At 41.4% G+C, this 13,372-nt stretch overlaps 1 long non-coding RNA gene across 1 annotated transcript; it reads left to right on the top strand.

Annotated features, from left to right (window-relative positions):
• Nucleotides 1-2,588: 2,588 nt before the first annotated feature.
• On the top strand, nucleotides 2,589-10,961 carry LOC134293751 (uncharacterized). The gene is made up of 3 exons (XR_010000712.1): nucleotides 2,589-2,713; nucleotides 3,110-3,276; nucleotides 9,675-10,961. It is a non-coding gene; the product is annotated as an uncharacterized LOC134293751 (long non-coding RNA).
• Nucleotides 10,962-13,372: the final 2,411 nt, after the last annotated feature.

The raw sequence follows: 13,372 nt of genomic DNA, 5'->3' as shown, positions 1-13,372 counted from the left end.
ATGTCACTGATGTAAGCCCTGTCTGATGAGGTCACTAGTGACCCCAGAGGAAAGCAGGGTTTAAGAACAGAATGTAAAGGCAGCAAGATGGTGAAGAGAGATAACGATAAGCAATCTGCTTGTTTGCAAATTCTTATATCCACATCAGTGCTTATGAGGTTGGGTGCATCTTGGAGAGTCAATTAAAAAATTAAAAGATACTTCAGGCAGATGCCCCACACCCATTTTGCAGGTTTTAAAAATCCGCTACAAAGAAACCTTTCAGGATGCCAGGGGACTATTTGCCAGTAATGAGAGCTCCATGTTTGGACTTGCTTTCAGGTACCGAGTTTTTTTGCCCCACTTCTTTGTCCCAGATTATGAAGCTGCCTGCACTGGTCCTCAGCTGATTGTCATCAACATGTCTCAAGCCTTGTCTTGCATATCTCTCCATTAAAGTAAGGGAGTATGTTTTCTTTCTGTTAAGGGTGGTTCCCACATAATTCCTCACACTCTCACAGTGACCTTGAGGAAATCACACCCTCTCAGCATCAAAGGGATGCAATCCCCCTCTGAATAAATCTTGCAAAGAAAAACCTGTGGTAGGTTCATCATAGAGCTGCCATAAATTGGAAACACGTCAAAAACACATAGCAAGAATGATGACAACAACTGGTTACTGTTATCCTGCTCATGCCCAACTTCAATTCTTTTTTCCACACAATCCCAAGAAATCTGTTTTGGTTCTAAATGAGTGTTTGTCTTCAGTAAATAATAGAATAAGGGTGAACAGGTTGAAGCTTAATCTAATCAACCCAGGTTTCAATAGTGACAAGGAACAAATTTGAATAGCTAAAATTACTGTATATACTTCTGCATAATTCAAACATTGACCAACAAACCTGAGTCAACGTGAATACCATATCTTACTTCTTCTTTTAAAAAAAGAGACCACCTCCTTCTGTGAGTAGAGTGTTGAAAGGAAAGAGCTTAATCCATCCTAGAAGAATCTAAAAGAAGCATCAACCTCTTCTACCCTCTCTTCAGCAGCTTCTGGCATTTTTGAATTCCTGGGTGGGACAATGGTGCTGCTGACCTGGGCAACTGGCGCCCAAGACAGTGTTGGTGCTTTTGCCCCAACAGCAATCTTTGATATATCATATCAAAATCCATAGTTTTGGTCTCAAAATCTGCCCACCATTTATACATGAGGTCGATGTATACATGAGTATATTGGAATGTGCCAGTTCTGAGGTCAGGTTAGGTCATGCAACAGTGACAACTCCCCAATTTGGATTATTCTATGGTGCTGTATGTGAGGCTGATTTTAAAGAGCATTTAGAAACTTCAGCTGGTCCAAACAGGTGCTACTGTGTTAAATGGGGCTGGTTACTTAGGAACACATGATCCCTTTATTACAGTAACACTGGTGGGTACCAGTCTATTTTTGGGTACTGTTCAAAGTACTGTCCTGTATTATAATTCCAGGTAATTTGATGAACTACATTCAGTATAAAAACCTTCATGGGAACTTTGGGGAAAGTCCTACTCCCAGTCCTGCCATCCTCGTGGGCATTTCTGGTTGCTAGATTTTCTGGCAATCAATGTAGAATAGTTGAGGCTGGCCTATATAAGGTGGCATCAAGCCTCATGATAGGATTACCTCTCATGAGACATATAAATCTAACTATTTATTTATTTATTTACAGTATTTATATTCCAGCCTTCTCACCCCAAAGGGGACTCAGGGCAGATTACAATGAACACATATATGGCAAACATTCAATGCCAACAGACAAACAACATATATAGACAGACACAGAGGCATTTAACATTTTTTTTCCAGCTTCACGATTCCGGCCACAGGGGGAGCTGTTGCTTCACTGTCCAGTAGTGGCTGTACTTCCTCATTCCATTCCTTGTGTTTTGCTGGCAGTTTTATGATGTTGTAAATTAGTTAAATTAGCCTCCCGCATAAAGCGTACCTAAATCTCCCTAATTGACAGATGCAACTGTCTTTCGGGGCTGCATAGGTCAATAGCAAGCCGGGCTATTTAATGGTCGGGGGCTTAACCCAACCCAGGCTTCGAACACATGACCCCCTCGGTCAGTAGTGATGTATTGCAGCTGGTTACTAGCCAGCTGCATCACAGCCCGGACCATGGCTGGCTACCCACTCCAAGGCCAGAATTTTATTCTGTGGTTACACAACAATTTGGCTAGATAGAGAGGAGGAAGAGTGGCACCATATCATCCACAGGGATTATGATTTGTGATGTTCTGTATCATCCTAAATATAGTGTTCTTTACAGAATGGGACACATGAAGACCCTAGGGGGGGATACATGATAAAGATTTCATTGTGGCTATCCCTGGTCACCCGGACACCACTTGTCTTGGGTGGTGCCCCTCTTTGTCCTTCCTATGGGACTATTGGATTATGATCTGTTAAAATCATAACCTATTGGGGATTATGACCTGTTAAGATCATAACCTATTGGGGATTATGACCTGTTAAGATCATAACCTATTGGGGATTATGACCTGTTAGGATCATAACCTATTGGGTAGCAGAGTTTTAGGAGTGTTACTTTAGTTTATTGGATAATGGAAGATCACTAGGCATGTAAATATCTTGTTGCTATTTGATGCTTTCAGCGAACAAAGATGCAAGTAGACTTCTTTAAAATAACATGTTTGTTTTACTCACAACTTCATGTATTTAAGTATACAGGTAAATTTCTTGTGAAGTTAAGCTTTAAAATGTTTCAGTTTTGTATCTTTAACTTGAACCAGTCACATGGTCTGCAGCCCTTCCCACTGCCTCAAGTACATAGAGCTAAGAAAACTGCAAACCAAAGAAAACATACACTTCAGGGAATAAACAACACATTATAAACAGACAAAACATTGGCTAGAGAAGGCTTGAGAAGGTTGCTATCTCCAACACTTCCCACCTTTTCTTTTATGATTTCTTTTGATAATTGATTGTTTTTAAAAGAAGAGCTTTTGATAAGGTGATACATTTTAACCTCTTTTAATTTTTTCAGCTGAATAAGTGTTTCAAATAACTTTTGATACTGATGATTTTATTTATAATTCTTTTCACTTTGAATCTTGTTTCTGATAGGAAATGTGGAATATCAAAGAACAAAGATTAAGATTGTTTAAATGAAGCAATGGATTCATATCAAAAGAAAACTCAAGCAATTCTAAGGATATTGCCTCTCTTCTTTGGTGACATCATAAGATCTTCGCCAATTTGATCCAATTGGAACCAGCTCCATATTCATACCGGTAGGATTCACCTTGGAGAAGAATGTGAAAAGTTTGAACTAGATGAGAGGCTTTAAATCCTAGAATTATCCAGCCATTCCAAAATGTAGTCAGTTTTCTCCTCTATAGCCAATATCAGGACTCTCTGGAAACAATACAAGTCTTCCCCCATTTTTAAAATGAGACATGTACCTTCTTCACCTGTTAGGTTTGCTTTTAAGGGGCCTTCTCCTCCCAAAAAGAGGGACAGATTATTATCACCTTGTCGCCAACTTTGGCTGGGTGATTAGGAATGTGGATACCTAGAATAGCCAAAGATTATTACATCAGACAAGTACTAAGGAATATTGATTGGATTTGACTCTAGCGACCAGGCAGCATGAGGATATAGCTGCCAGAGTCACAGTGGGAAGCAACAGCTGGAGACAGGCAGAAGCAAGCCAAGATGTACTCAGCTGTAGCTTCTCTAAAGTGCTTTGGACATGCTATTTATCTTCTTCTACTTCTTCAGAAAGGACGAGGAAGGGCAACAAGGTCTACAGGAAAAGGAAGACAATTGATCCCTTTGGTTGAATATATACGTAGAAGTACACCTCTTGTCCCTGTACACCTTATGACGGCTGTGCCGGAATATGATAATATGTTTTCATTGGTTATTATTCTTTCTGACCCTGATGATCTGGCTTCACAACATTGTTCACATTGGTATCTGGAGATAGTAAACCTCCAGGAGTGGAAAACTACGGGATGGAAAACCTGTGCTCCTCCACATTTTTATGAATGCCTACTTTTACCATCCCACACTGTGGTAATGCTGATCAAAGTTCAATGGGAACTGGAGTATCTGGATTGCTGAATGTGTGAAACAGAGCTACACAAAAATGTCCTCTTCACTGTCATTTATTTAAAAGTTCTGAGCACAGAGCAACATCTCACTTCATAGAAATATAGAACTTAATGGAGGTAAGGTCAAGAAGATCACAACTGCTCCCACAAGCTTTTGTCCAAAATGACAAACATTTCTGTCTCTTCCTCTTACAAGGCCTACTACTAGCAACAAGGCTTTCTAGGTTGCCTTTGAAAGGGGCAGGGCATAACTTCGGATAAGTTCCCCATAAATAGGTAAGGTAAATGTTTCCCCTGACGTTAAGTCCAGTCATGTCTGACTCTGGGGGTTGGTGCTCATCTCCAATTTTAAGCCGAAGAGCCGGCATTGTCCGTAGACACCTCCAAGGTCATGTGGCCGGCATGACTGCATGGAGCGCTGTTACCTTCCCGCCAGAGCAGTACCTATTAATCTACTCACATTGGCATGTTTTCGAACTGCTAGGTTGGCAGGAGCTGGAACTTACAGCGGGTGCTCAAGCCGCTCCCAAGATTTGAACCTGGGACCTTTCGGTCTGCAAGTTCAGCAGCTCAGCGCTTTAATGCACTTCGCCACCGGGGCTCCTCCCCATAAATAACAAAGTCAATATTTTTTTCAGAGAGTAGGATGGATTCCAAGCCAGTAAGATAATGTCCTCAAGAAATGAAGTTGAAATGTGCCCTCCTTGATTTGGTTAGTCCTTACCTGGAATACTGTTTCCAGTTTTGGGCACCCCAATTCAAGGAGGACATTAACATGCTGGAACGTGTCCAGAGAAAAGTGACCAAAGTGATGAAAGGTTTGGAAGCCAAGTTCTATGAGAAGTGTCTGATGACCTCAACAGATGGGGCAACTTGCCTGCTGCACACTGCTTGCTCTCCCCTTTCACCATGGAACCCATTATATGATGCACATCTATTTCCGGCCAGGCTCTGTGGTGAAAGGGAAGAGCAAGTGGTGTATGCCACCATAGCAGTAACATGGGAGGCTTCACACCCCCTGCTGGAACCCCATGGATCCGCTATGATGAGAGGGAAATCCCAATGTCAATGTGATAAGATCATTAGAGAGCTGGGTGTGTTTAGACTGAAAAAAAAGATGGACATGAGAGCCATGCTTAAACATCAAAGATGTTGTATTGTTTTCTGCTGCTTCAGAGACTAAGATACTATGCAGTGGATTCAAACTACAGAAAAAAAGAGATTCCATCTAAACTTTAGGGAAAACCTTCTGATAGTTAGAATTATTTAAGAGTGGAATATAAGGCCTCAGAGTGCAGTGGAGCCTCCTTCTCTGAACAGAAACTGATAGACTGTGTAGCAGAATTGGTTTGGGCTAGAGATAGTCCTTGTGATCATTTCAAACTCGGTGATTCTATGTTACCAAAAACATTAAGGAAAGCAGCAGGTTGATGAAGCCTGGTTATTGGCTCTGTTGCCCAGGTTTGTGGATTTCTTTCCCTTCTTTCATATTAGATGAAGAGAGATAGGAAAAAGGAAACACTTCAGAATAGGATGACTCTCTATGTGCTACCTACTGAGAAATGACAGGATGCATGCTCTCTCTATTTGCTGTGGGGAAAGTTTGAGACCCACTATCTCATTTTAACCCGTGGTTTATGTTGCTATTGATTTCCCCATTGTTGAGTTCATGCTCTCTCTTTCTTGCTTTGTCAGTGCTTATTATGTGCTTATTCTTCTATTGATTAGGATATAGCTTTGGGGAAAACAGATGTGATACTAAAAATGTGCACTACTTACACAAGCAATAAGAAACTAGGGAGGGCAGGCTGGCTGGATGCAGAAGAGGACAGCATATTTGACATGTTGTTGTTGTTGTTGTTGTTGTTGTTGTTGTTGTTGTTGTTGTTGTGTGCCTCCAAGTCACTTCAAACTTATGGTGAACCTAAGGTGAACCTATCACAGGATGTTATAGGAGTGCTTTATGTGTCTAAAGTGAGTTTTCATGGCTGAGTGTGGTATCAAACTCTGTCTCCAGAGTGATAATCCAGTGATCAAATCACTACACCACACTGGTCTCATGTTAGGCATATATAGTAGCGAATTTCATCCAGTCCCAGGGCTCCCAGGTAACAGAAGAATAGCAACAGTCATTCATTTATATTAATAAGCCAAAGTAAAACTACTTGAGATCCACCGGCCAATCTGTCTGAAAGGCTTTGGAAATTATAGTCAAAAATGTAAATGAGGATGCATCACACACTTCTTTGATTACTAAATGATCAATACTTCACTACTGGAAATATATTTTTCTTTCCAGTGGATACAATTGCTATAAGATCTAACCATATTTGCAATATTTGAAAGAATGATGTATATATGACATTTAGAAATAACTATGTTTGGACATTTGGTCAACTTTTTAAGAAACCTATAATTGATGCAGTTATTTTCCCTCCTTTTACATTTTTATTTTCTTAATGAAAATAAATTATTTTTTTATTATGGGAAGTCATGAGCCAAAAACCCCCACCGAACTGCCCTTTATAAAGGGGTGTCCTTGACACAGCACATTAATTTGTTAGAAAGCATGAAATAAGACAATTTGAGGGAAATTAGAATTAATATGAAACATTTGTCTCCAGCCCAACGCGAAATGGCCTAACCTGATACCCAATGAAAAGAGTGTAGTGAGATAAGCTGAAATTAAACTGTTCGGCAGCATGTAATCTCCTTTTTAAAGAGAGAAGTTTGACACCGAATATCTTTGCATATTTTCATATTGAAAAATAGATAAGGAAATTGATAGGAAGATTGCTATAAATACAATGTCACAACACCAAAGCACGTTGCTTTCTTACATATGCTTCCTGTCATTCTCTGTGTTGTCTTTTATTTTGTTTCCTGTCTCTGATTATATTGTTAACATATTTAGATCCATTATAGATCTAGAGAAAGACACATGTTATTACCCATGTTGATATTGTTTCATGGATTACTGGCATAGATTGCATATATATTTTGGGAGCTATAATTTTAAATCTTATTCCACCCATTAAAACATAGGTTCCCAACCTTTTTTTTTTAAATCAGGGACCACTTTGAGCAGGGACCACTTTCCAACGTAAGTACCAAAAGGGTTTCAAATCAGTTTTTGGTGAACTTTAGATTCGGTTTGGTTATTTGGCGTGCTGATTCAGAAAATTGCATTGGATAGACCACATCAGCTCTATTTTCTGATACAGAACATATGCCATCCAGTAGTTGCCACCTACTTGCCCACAGAAAACTATATTTAATAATCTAGAGCAGATGTGGTCTATCCAATGCAATTTTCTAAATCAGCACCCCAAATAACCCCAGAACAGGCTTGAAAACGAAGATACCAAGGCGGCCCCGCTTACAGGCACGGCTCCACTCAAGGGGAGGGAGGGAGGAGGAGGAGCAGCAATTTGTTGTCACACCTTTTGTGGGTAGTCAGCCTCTTCCCTCCCGACATCCCCATTGCCTCTGCATTATAAGAGGTTTTCGTGAGACCAGTTGCTGTCATTGCAACAGTGCAGTAACGGTGAAGCCATGGACCATATTTAAGTTCTTGGGGACCACAGGTTGGGAACCAGTGCTTTAAAAGCACTCTTCTCCTCCATGACAAACCTGCCATTGACCAAATTAGGCTGGTACTTCACTCACTTGCTGCTATAAAAATATTTTCAAAACTTTGGTTTCTATCTTGCATTCTTTGCATATTCCTAGCCTGAATCAAAGGAGAAAATGTGAGTTATATCCATCAGCGAACATTAATGCCAGTTACAAAGTAAGTAGGGTAAGAACTTCTGGACAGACTCATGTTACCAAAAGTGGATATAGCCACTAGTTAGGAAAAAAGTTTTAAAAGAATTGAGTCTTGTTATCCAAAGTGTTTTGTTCTTGTATAACTTAAGGGCTATAAAATCTCTTCTGTGACAAACAGCCCCTCCATCATAGACATACCTAATATTTTCTGGATTTGTATTTTTAACAGTTTTTTCCAAGTAGAAATTAATACTCAGGTGTGACATGGTTTTAGTAACAGCTGGTTTAGTAACAGCTATTCTTTTTAGGAGCACCGGCGGCGAAGTGCGTTAAAGCCCTGAGCTGCGGAACTTGCAGACCGAAAGGTCCCAGGTTCAAACCCCGGGAGTGGCGTGAGCGGCCGCTGTTAGCTCCAGCTCCTGCCAACCTAGCAGTTCAAAAACATGCCAATGTGAGTAGATCAATAGGTACCGCTCAGGCGGGAAGGTAACAGCGCTCCATGCAGTCATGCCGGCCACATGACCTTGGAGGTGTCTATGGACAACGGCGGCTCTTCGGCTTAGAAATGGAGATGAGCACCAACCCCCAGAGTCAGACATGACTGGACTTAACGTCAGGGGAAACCTTTACCTACTATTCTTTTTAGTAACAGCTAACTGGGGCCCCTGGTGGCACAGTGTGTTAAAGCGCTGAGCTGCTGAACTTGCGGACCAAAAGGTCCCAGGTTCAAATCCCGGGAGTGGAATGAGTGCCCGCTGTTAGCCCCAGCTCCTGCCAACCTAGCAGTTCGAAAAAATGCAAAATGTGAATAGATCAATAGGTATCGCTCCGGCGGGAAGGTAACGGTGCTTCATGCAGTCATGCCAGCCAGACAACGCTGGCTCTTCAGCTTAGAAATGGAGATGAGCACCAACCCCCAGAGTCGGTCACGACTGGACTTAACGTCAGGGGAAAACCTTTACCTTTACCTTATTTTTTTTTACTCTCTTGGTTTCATCATACATCATTACCTGTAATGAAAAATATCTATTCTGTGACCCCTACTGAATTGTTGAGGCTCATGGCCACCCTATGAAGCAACATGAAATAGCTGCTTCATGAGTTAATTCCTCAAAATTGAATGATTTCCTGTCTCTAACAGGCTAGTCTGTTTGCCAATAACATGGTTAATTGGTAAAGGACTTTATCACATCCTTTATCCTATTCCACAGCAGTCACACAATCTCTGACAGTGGATACATACCAGCATGAACACCTTAGTTGTCATTAGTGCAACAGTGTGGCTTTTGCCAATCTGTTTTCCCATTGTTGTACTTTCACATACTTTTGTAACCCTACTTTCTTCCATTTGCCCTGTTCCATCATCATCATCATCATCATCATCATCGGAATCTCATAGTTTCAGTAATGGTTAATTAAAAAAAGCCAAATATTACAGTAAATTAAAAAATAAACTGCTCAGGAAAACAAGGAGGAGGGGAATGGAGAAAAATCCCACACCCTGATATTACATCAATTGCTGGATTGGCAGCTATTGATAGGTTTTGCTCATCAATATGGGGGGGGGGGGGCGTGAAGAGAAGGAAGACCAGAGGTGGGGTGTGCATGCTGTTGTGCTTCAGTGCTGGTTTACTTCCCTTGTGCGATAAAGTCTTAAGTGTGATTTTATGTTGACCTTTTCTTTATGATGCTAGCTGGGCTAAGATAGTGGCAGAACTTGGGGAAGCTACCCTTTTCATAGAGAAATCAAGCAGTTGCAGCTCCCAAAAGTATTTTCATCCAACCTATAGCTTCATTTTCAGCTAGACTGTGGATTTACTGAGCCCGACAGAACAGATGTGAGTGCCTGCAGTCTATCAAGAAGCAGACAGGCAGAGAAGGAGCGCAGTTTGACTTCTAGTACCCAGCTGGAAACTACGATGTTCATCAGTCTCTCAATTTCAATGTTCACCAGGTGTATGAAAGAAATATCATTACATTGTGTCAATTTCTGCAATTGTGAGATGACAAAGAGGGGAGAAAAAGAAGTACCATTATGGCCAGTCTGGCAGTTTCTCAGCCCAAGGGAGACGCCTGGAAGTATCTCCAGGACAAAGCATGCTGACCCAGGAGAATTGTCCTATTGACCAGTCTGCCCTACTGTACTATTAAAGCTACTTAAATGAGTTGTTTGGCTGCATGTGCTGAGTCAGAAGGGACTGAATTTTCTGTTGCAAAAAAAGTCTCTTTTGAAATACTTCCAGGCACAATAGCTTCATTTGGCCTTATGGATGCCTGGTGAAGACTGAAATGGCAAAAATGTGTGAATCATTTGATATCTTCATGTCCTTACCACAAAACATTTTTTTTAAAACAATGCTATGTATTTTGAAATAGATATTTATTGTAAATTGTAACCAAAAGTGTGCTAATTAGAGGTAAGAGGGCCCATGTTTGAACATTACAAGGTCTGTTTTACATGAACTCACTATTTGTCTACTCTCCCATACTCCGCAGTCTTTCACAGATGAAACCTGAGACACATGTAGGTCAAGCAATATCACAATGTAGTCAAGATGGTGAAGGTTACAAATGAGGAAGAATACTCAAGCTAGGAGAGGTTGCAGAAGTTTGCATTTGTCTTTGCCTACTGGGAAGGGCAGGATTCAACCCCTTTCTCTCCTCTCCTCCTCTGCTGTACTAATTGGGTTCAACCTACTGCATTACTTTGCATTTAGTGTGCAACAACTGAGTTAAAGGGGAAAGTGAAAGAAGGACAGAGCAAATGGGACATTTTTGAAGCAGCTGAAAAAGTGAAAAGAGAAAGGATTATTGGGACTGTCCCTGCCAAATCAGAACAATTGGAGTGCTCTATATTGCTTTTCCATCAGAATAAACAATATTGCCAATGAAAGCAAGAAGAAGGATCATCACCAGATCTTAAATGAGTTAGTTTTTGGACTACTGAGTCCCTTAATTCCCTGACCATCCTGTCTGTACGATTCTGGGAGTTATAGTTTTTTAAAAGGGTACATTTTCCAAGGTCTGGTTATTATTCAGTGAGAGGTCACATGCTTTTCATATTTGTGAAGCCAAACTCTAATCCTGGTAACTCCAGTAGCAAAAAAAGGGACTTGCCTCTTCCCAAAACCATGGAGAGCTACTACCAGCCAAATGAAAAGCAAAAGTGACTTCATAGGCTTGAGTAATCACAGAGTATGGGTGATCCACATGGTGAATGCAGACAGAGTTAGCCATATATTTCTGAACCTGGTCATGGGAAAGAGTATATTTGCTTTGCTTCATTAGCACATGTCACATCACTGATACACGGTTTGTTTCAAAACTGGAAGAATCTTTGATGTGTCATATGTTGAGGAGAAACAGAGTGAAGACATTTTGTCTACAGCTACATTGTTACTGCTAGAGCCCCAGTAGAAACACTTAGGATTGGGAGGCATCAGGAAAATGTAGGAAGAGAGAGCCATGCACTAACAGTCTTATCACACAGGGTGAAATAAGTTCACCCATGGAGCCCTACTCTGCTCACCATACAATGTGCAGTAACTTCTGGTGTGGCCCCATGGGTGAACTGGATCTGTAGCATGGTAGGATGCTGCCATCGCCAATACAGAAGCATCCCTGTGTTTTGTTAGGAATAACAGGACTTCAGCGAAGTGGTAACGTTTTCCCACGTGGGATGGGAAAGCCTCAGCTGGTGGCCAGGGCACTGGGATTGCCCTACTGCTGCCCTGCTTCACTACGGAAGCTGGTGAATCACGATGCTGGGCCTCATCAATGTGGTGACGTCTTCTTTGCACCTTGGGCTAATTGGATGCCTCTGATAGAAGATGCTTTTCCATTTGCCAGTCCTAAAAAAAAAGATTGGATTGCCACTCCAGTTAACTTTTATATATGCAATGGGACGAGGTGCCATCTTGTTTTTCAACTGAAGCAGCAAAATATTTTAAGTTGGTCCTGGCATGAGTGCTGACCAAAATGTAGTATTAGCATTCAATTTTCCTGAAGGCATCATTCATGCAGTCCATTACAAATAGTGACTTACTGCTTCTCTTCTTCCGGGAATGAGCCATTGCGACCGGGCCTTTCATACTTCAGGGTGAAACAATAAAGCTCTACCTCTAACAGCTTTCTAGTGCCCTTTAATTTCCCATTCCTGTTGCTTATAATTGGTCTGTGAATAATACACAGCCAACACAGGAGTGGGAGCTGGGGGCTGAGTCTAATCAGTGCCCCTGTGTGTTACCGCATCTAGCTAGCCACAGTCTCATTTTAATTTGGACTCTTTTTTTCTCCTTTCCACGTAATTACAGGCATTTATTCAAAGGCTGGAGCCTGCAGCCGGAATGATTTGGTGGGGAGGGGGGATGGAGTGGGGGGTGAATCAAGTATAATGCGCTGGCTTTGCTCCCTGCCAAACTAAGAGCACCGACTTTTAAAGAAGGCTCTTTCGTTCAGACCCTCTTTATTAATGGTAATATTCCGCAGACTAGAATCAGGCTCCCAAGTCGAGTGGCACCACTGTGTTTGCTCCCACTGTTGGATCAATGGGCTGGCAGGGGGCACTGCCAAGAAGCTTAGCCCGGCTTTGGGGCCCCACAGCAGGCAAACCACTCAAGGCCTCATTTGCAGGCAAAAAGGAACCGACTGCAGGGAGATGGGGTGGGGAGAGAAGCAGGAGGGCAGGACGTGTCTAAGACTATTGTGTTGTAGAAGAAAGTCAATTTAGAATGTGTTAGGAGAAGTGAAGCTAGTCATTGTATTGAAGGCGCTTTCCTCTTATTTTTCACTATGATTACATTTAATTGCTGAAAAGTAACATTTCACTGATGATTCTCTAATAAAGATTCTTTTTCTCTTAATTATATGGGGATTTGGAAACCTATTTGTCTGTCTGTGCCTGTCTCTCTCCTTATCTGCCGCCCTTCTCATTTATCCATTATCTGCATATCTTTCTCTGTATCATCTCTCTCTCTCTCTCGCTCTCTCTCTCTCTCCCTCCCTCCCCCCTCCCCCCTCTCTCTTATCTATCAAGCAACTATTCTATCTCTTATGATTCTATCTCCTACCTACTGACCTATCTGTCTATCTTTCATCTAACTGCTCCATGAAATCTATCTATCTATCTATCTATCTATCTATCTATCTATCTCTCTCTCTCTAGCTATCTATCTACTGTCTACTATCTTGAAATAGAAGAAAGCTAGGAGGAGAGAATACTAATATGTTTAGAGTAGTTGGCACTCCATTTGTCCAGATTTTGCCAGATAATATGCTGAAGCCCACAGTGATTCATCTCTCCCTTTCAATTAACTGCAGTAAGTCCTCATAAAATATTCTAAACAATGCAGGGATTTTCTTTTGCCTCTACATTATTTATGTAGCACATTTATTATACTTGTCCTTAAAGCAACTTTAGAAGTAGTGCCTCATTGCTCAGCCAGGAATAGCATGCGGATGTGCTATTAGGAGGATGCTGAGTGAGCGGGGCTGTTTTTTT

This window comes from Anolis carolinensis, chromosome 1 (assembly GCF_035594765.1).
Source record: "Anolis carolinensis isolate JA03-04 chromosome 1, rAnoCar3.1.pri, whole genome shotgun sequence".
NCBI classification, from domain to species: domain Eukaryota; kingdom Metazoa; phylum Chordata; class Lepidosauria; order Squamata; family Dactyloidae; genus Anolis; species Anolis carolinensis.
This window is presented reverse-complemented; position numbering and strand designations above follow the sequence as displayed.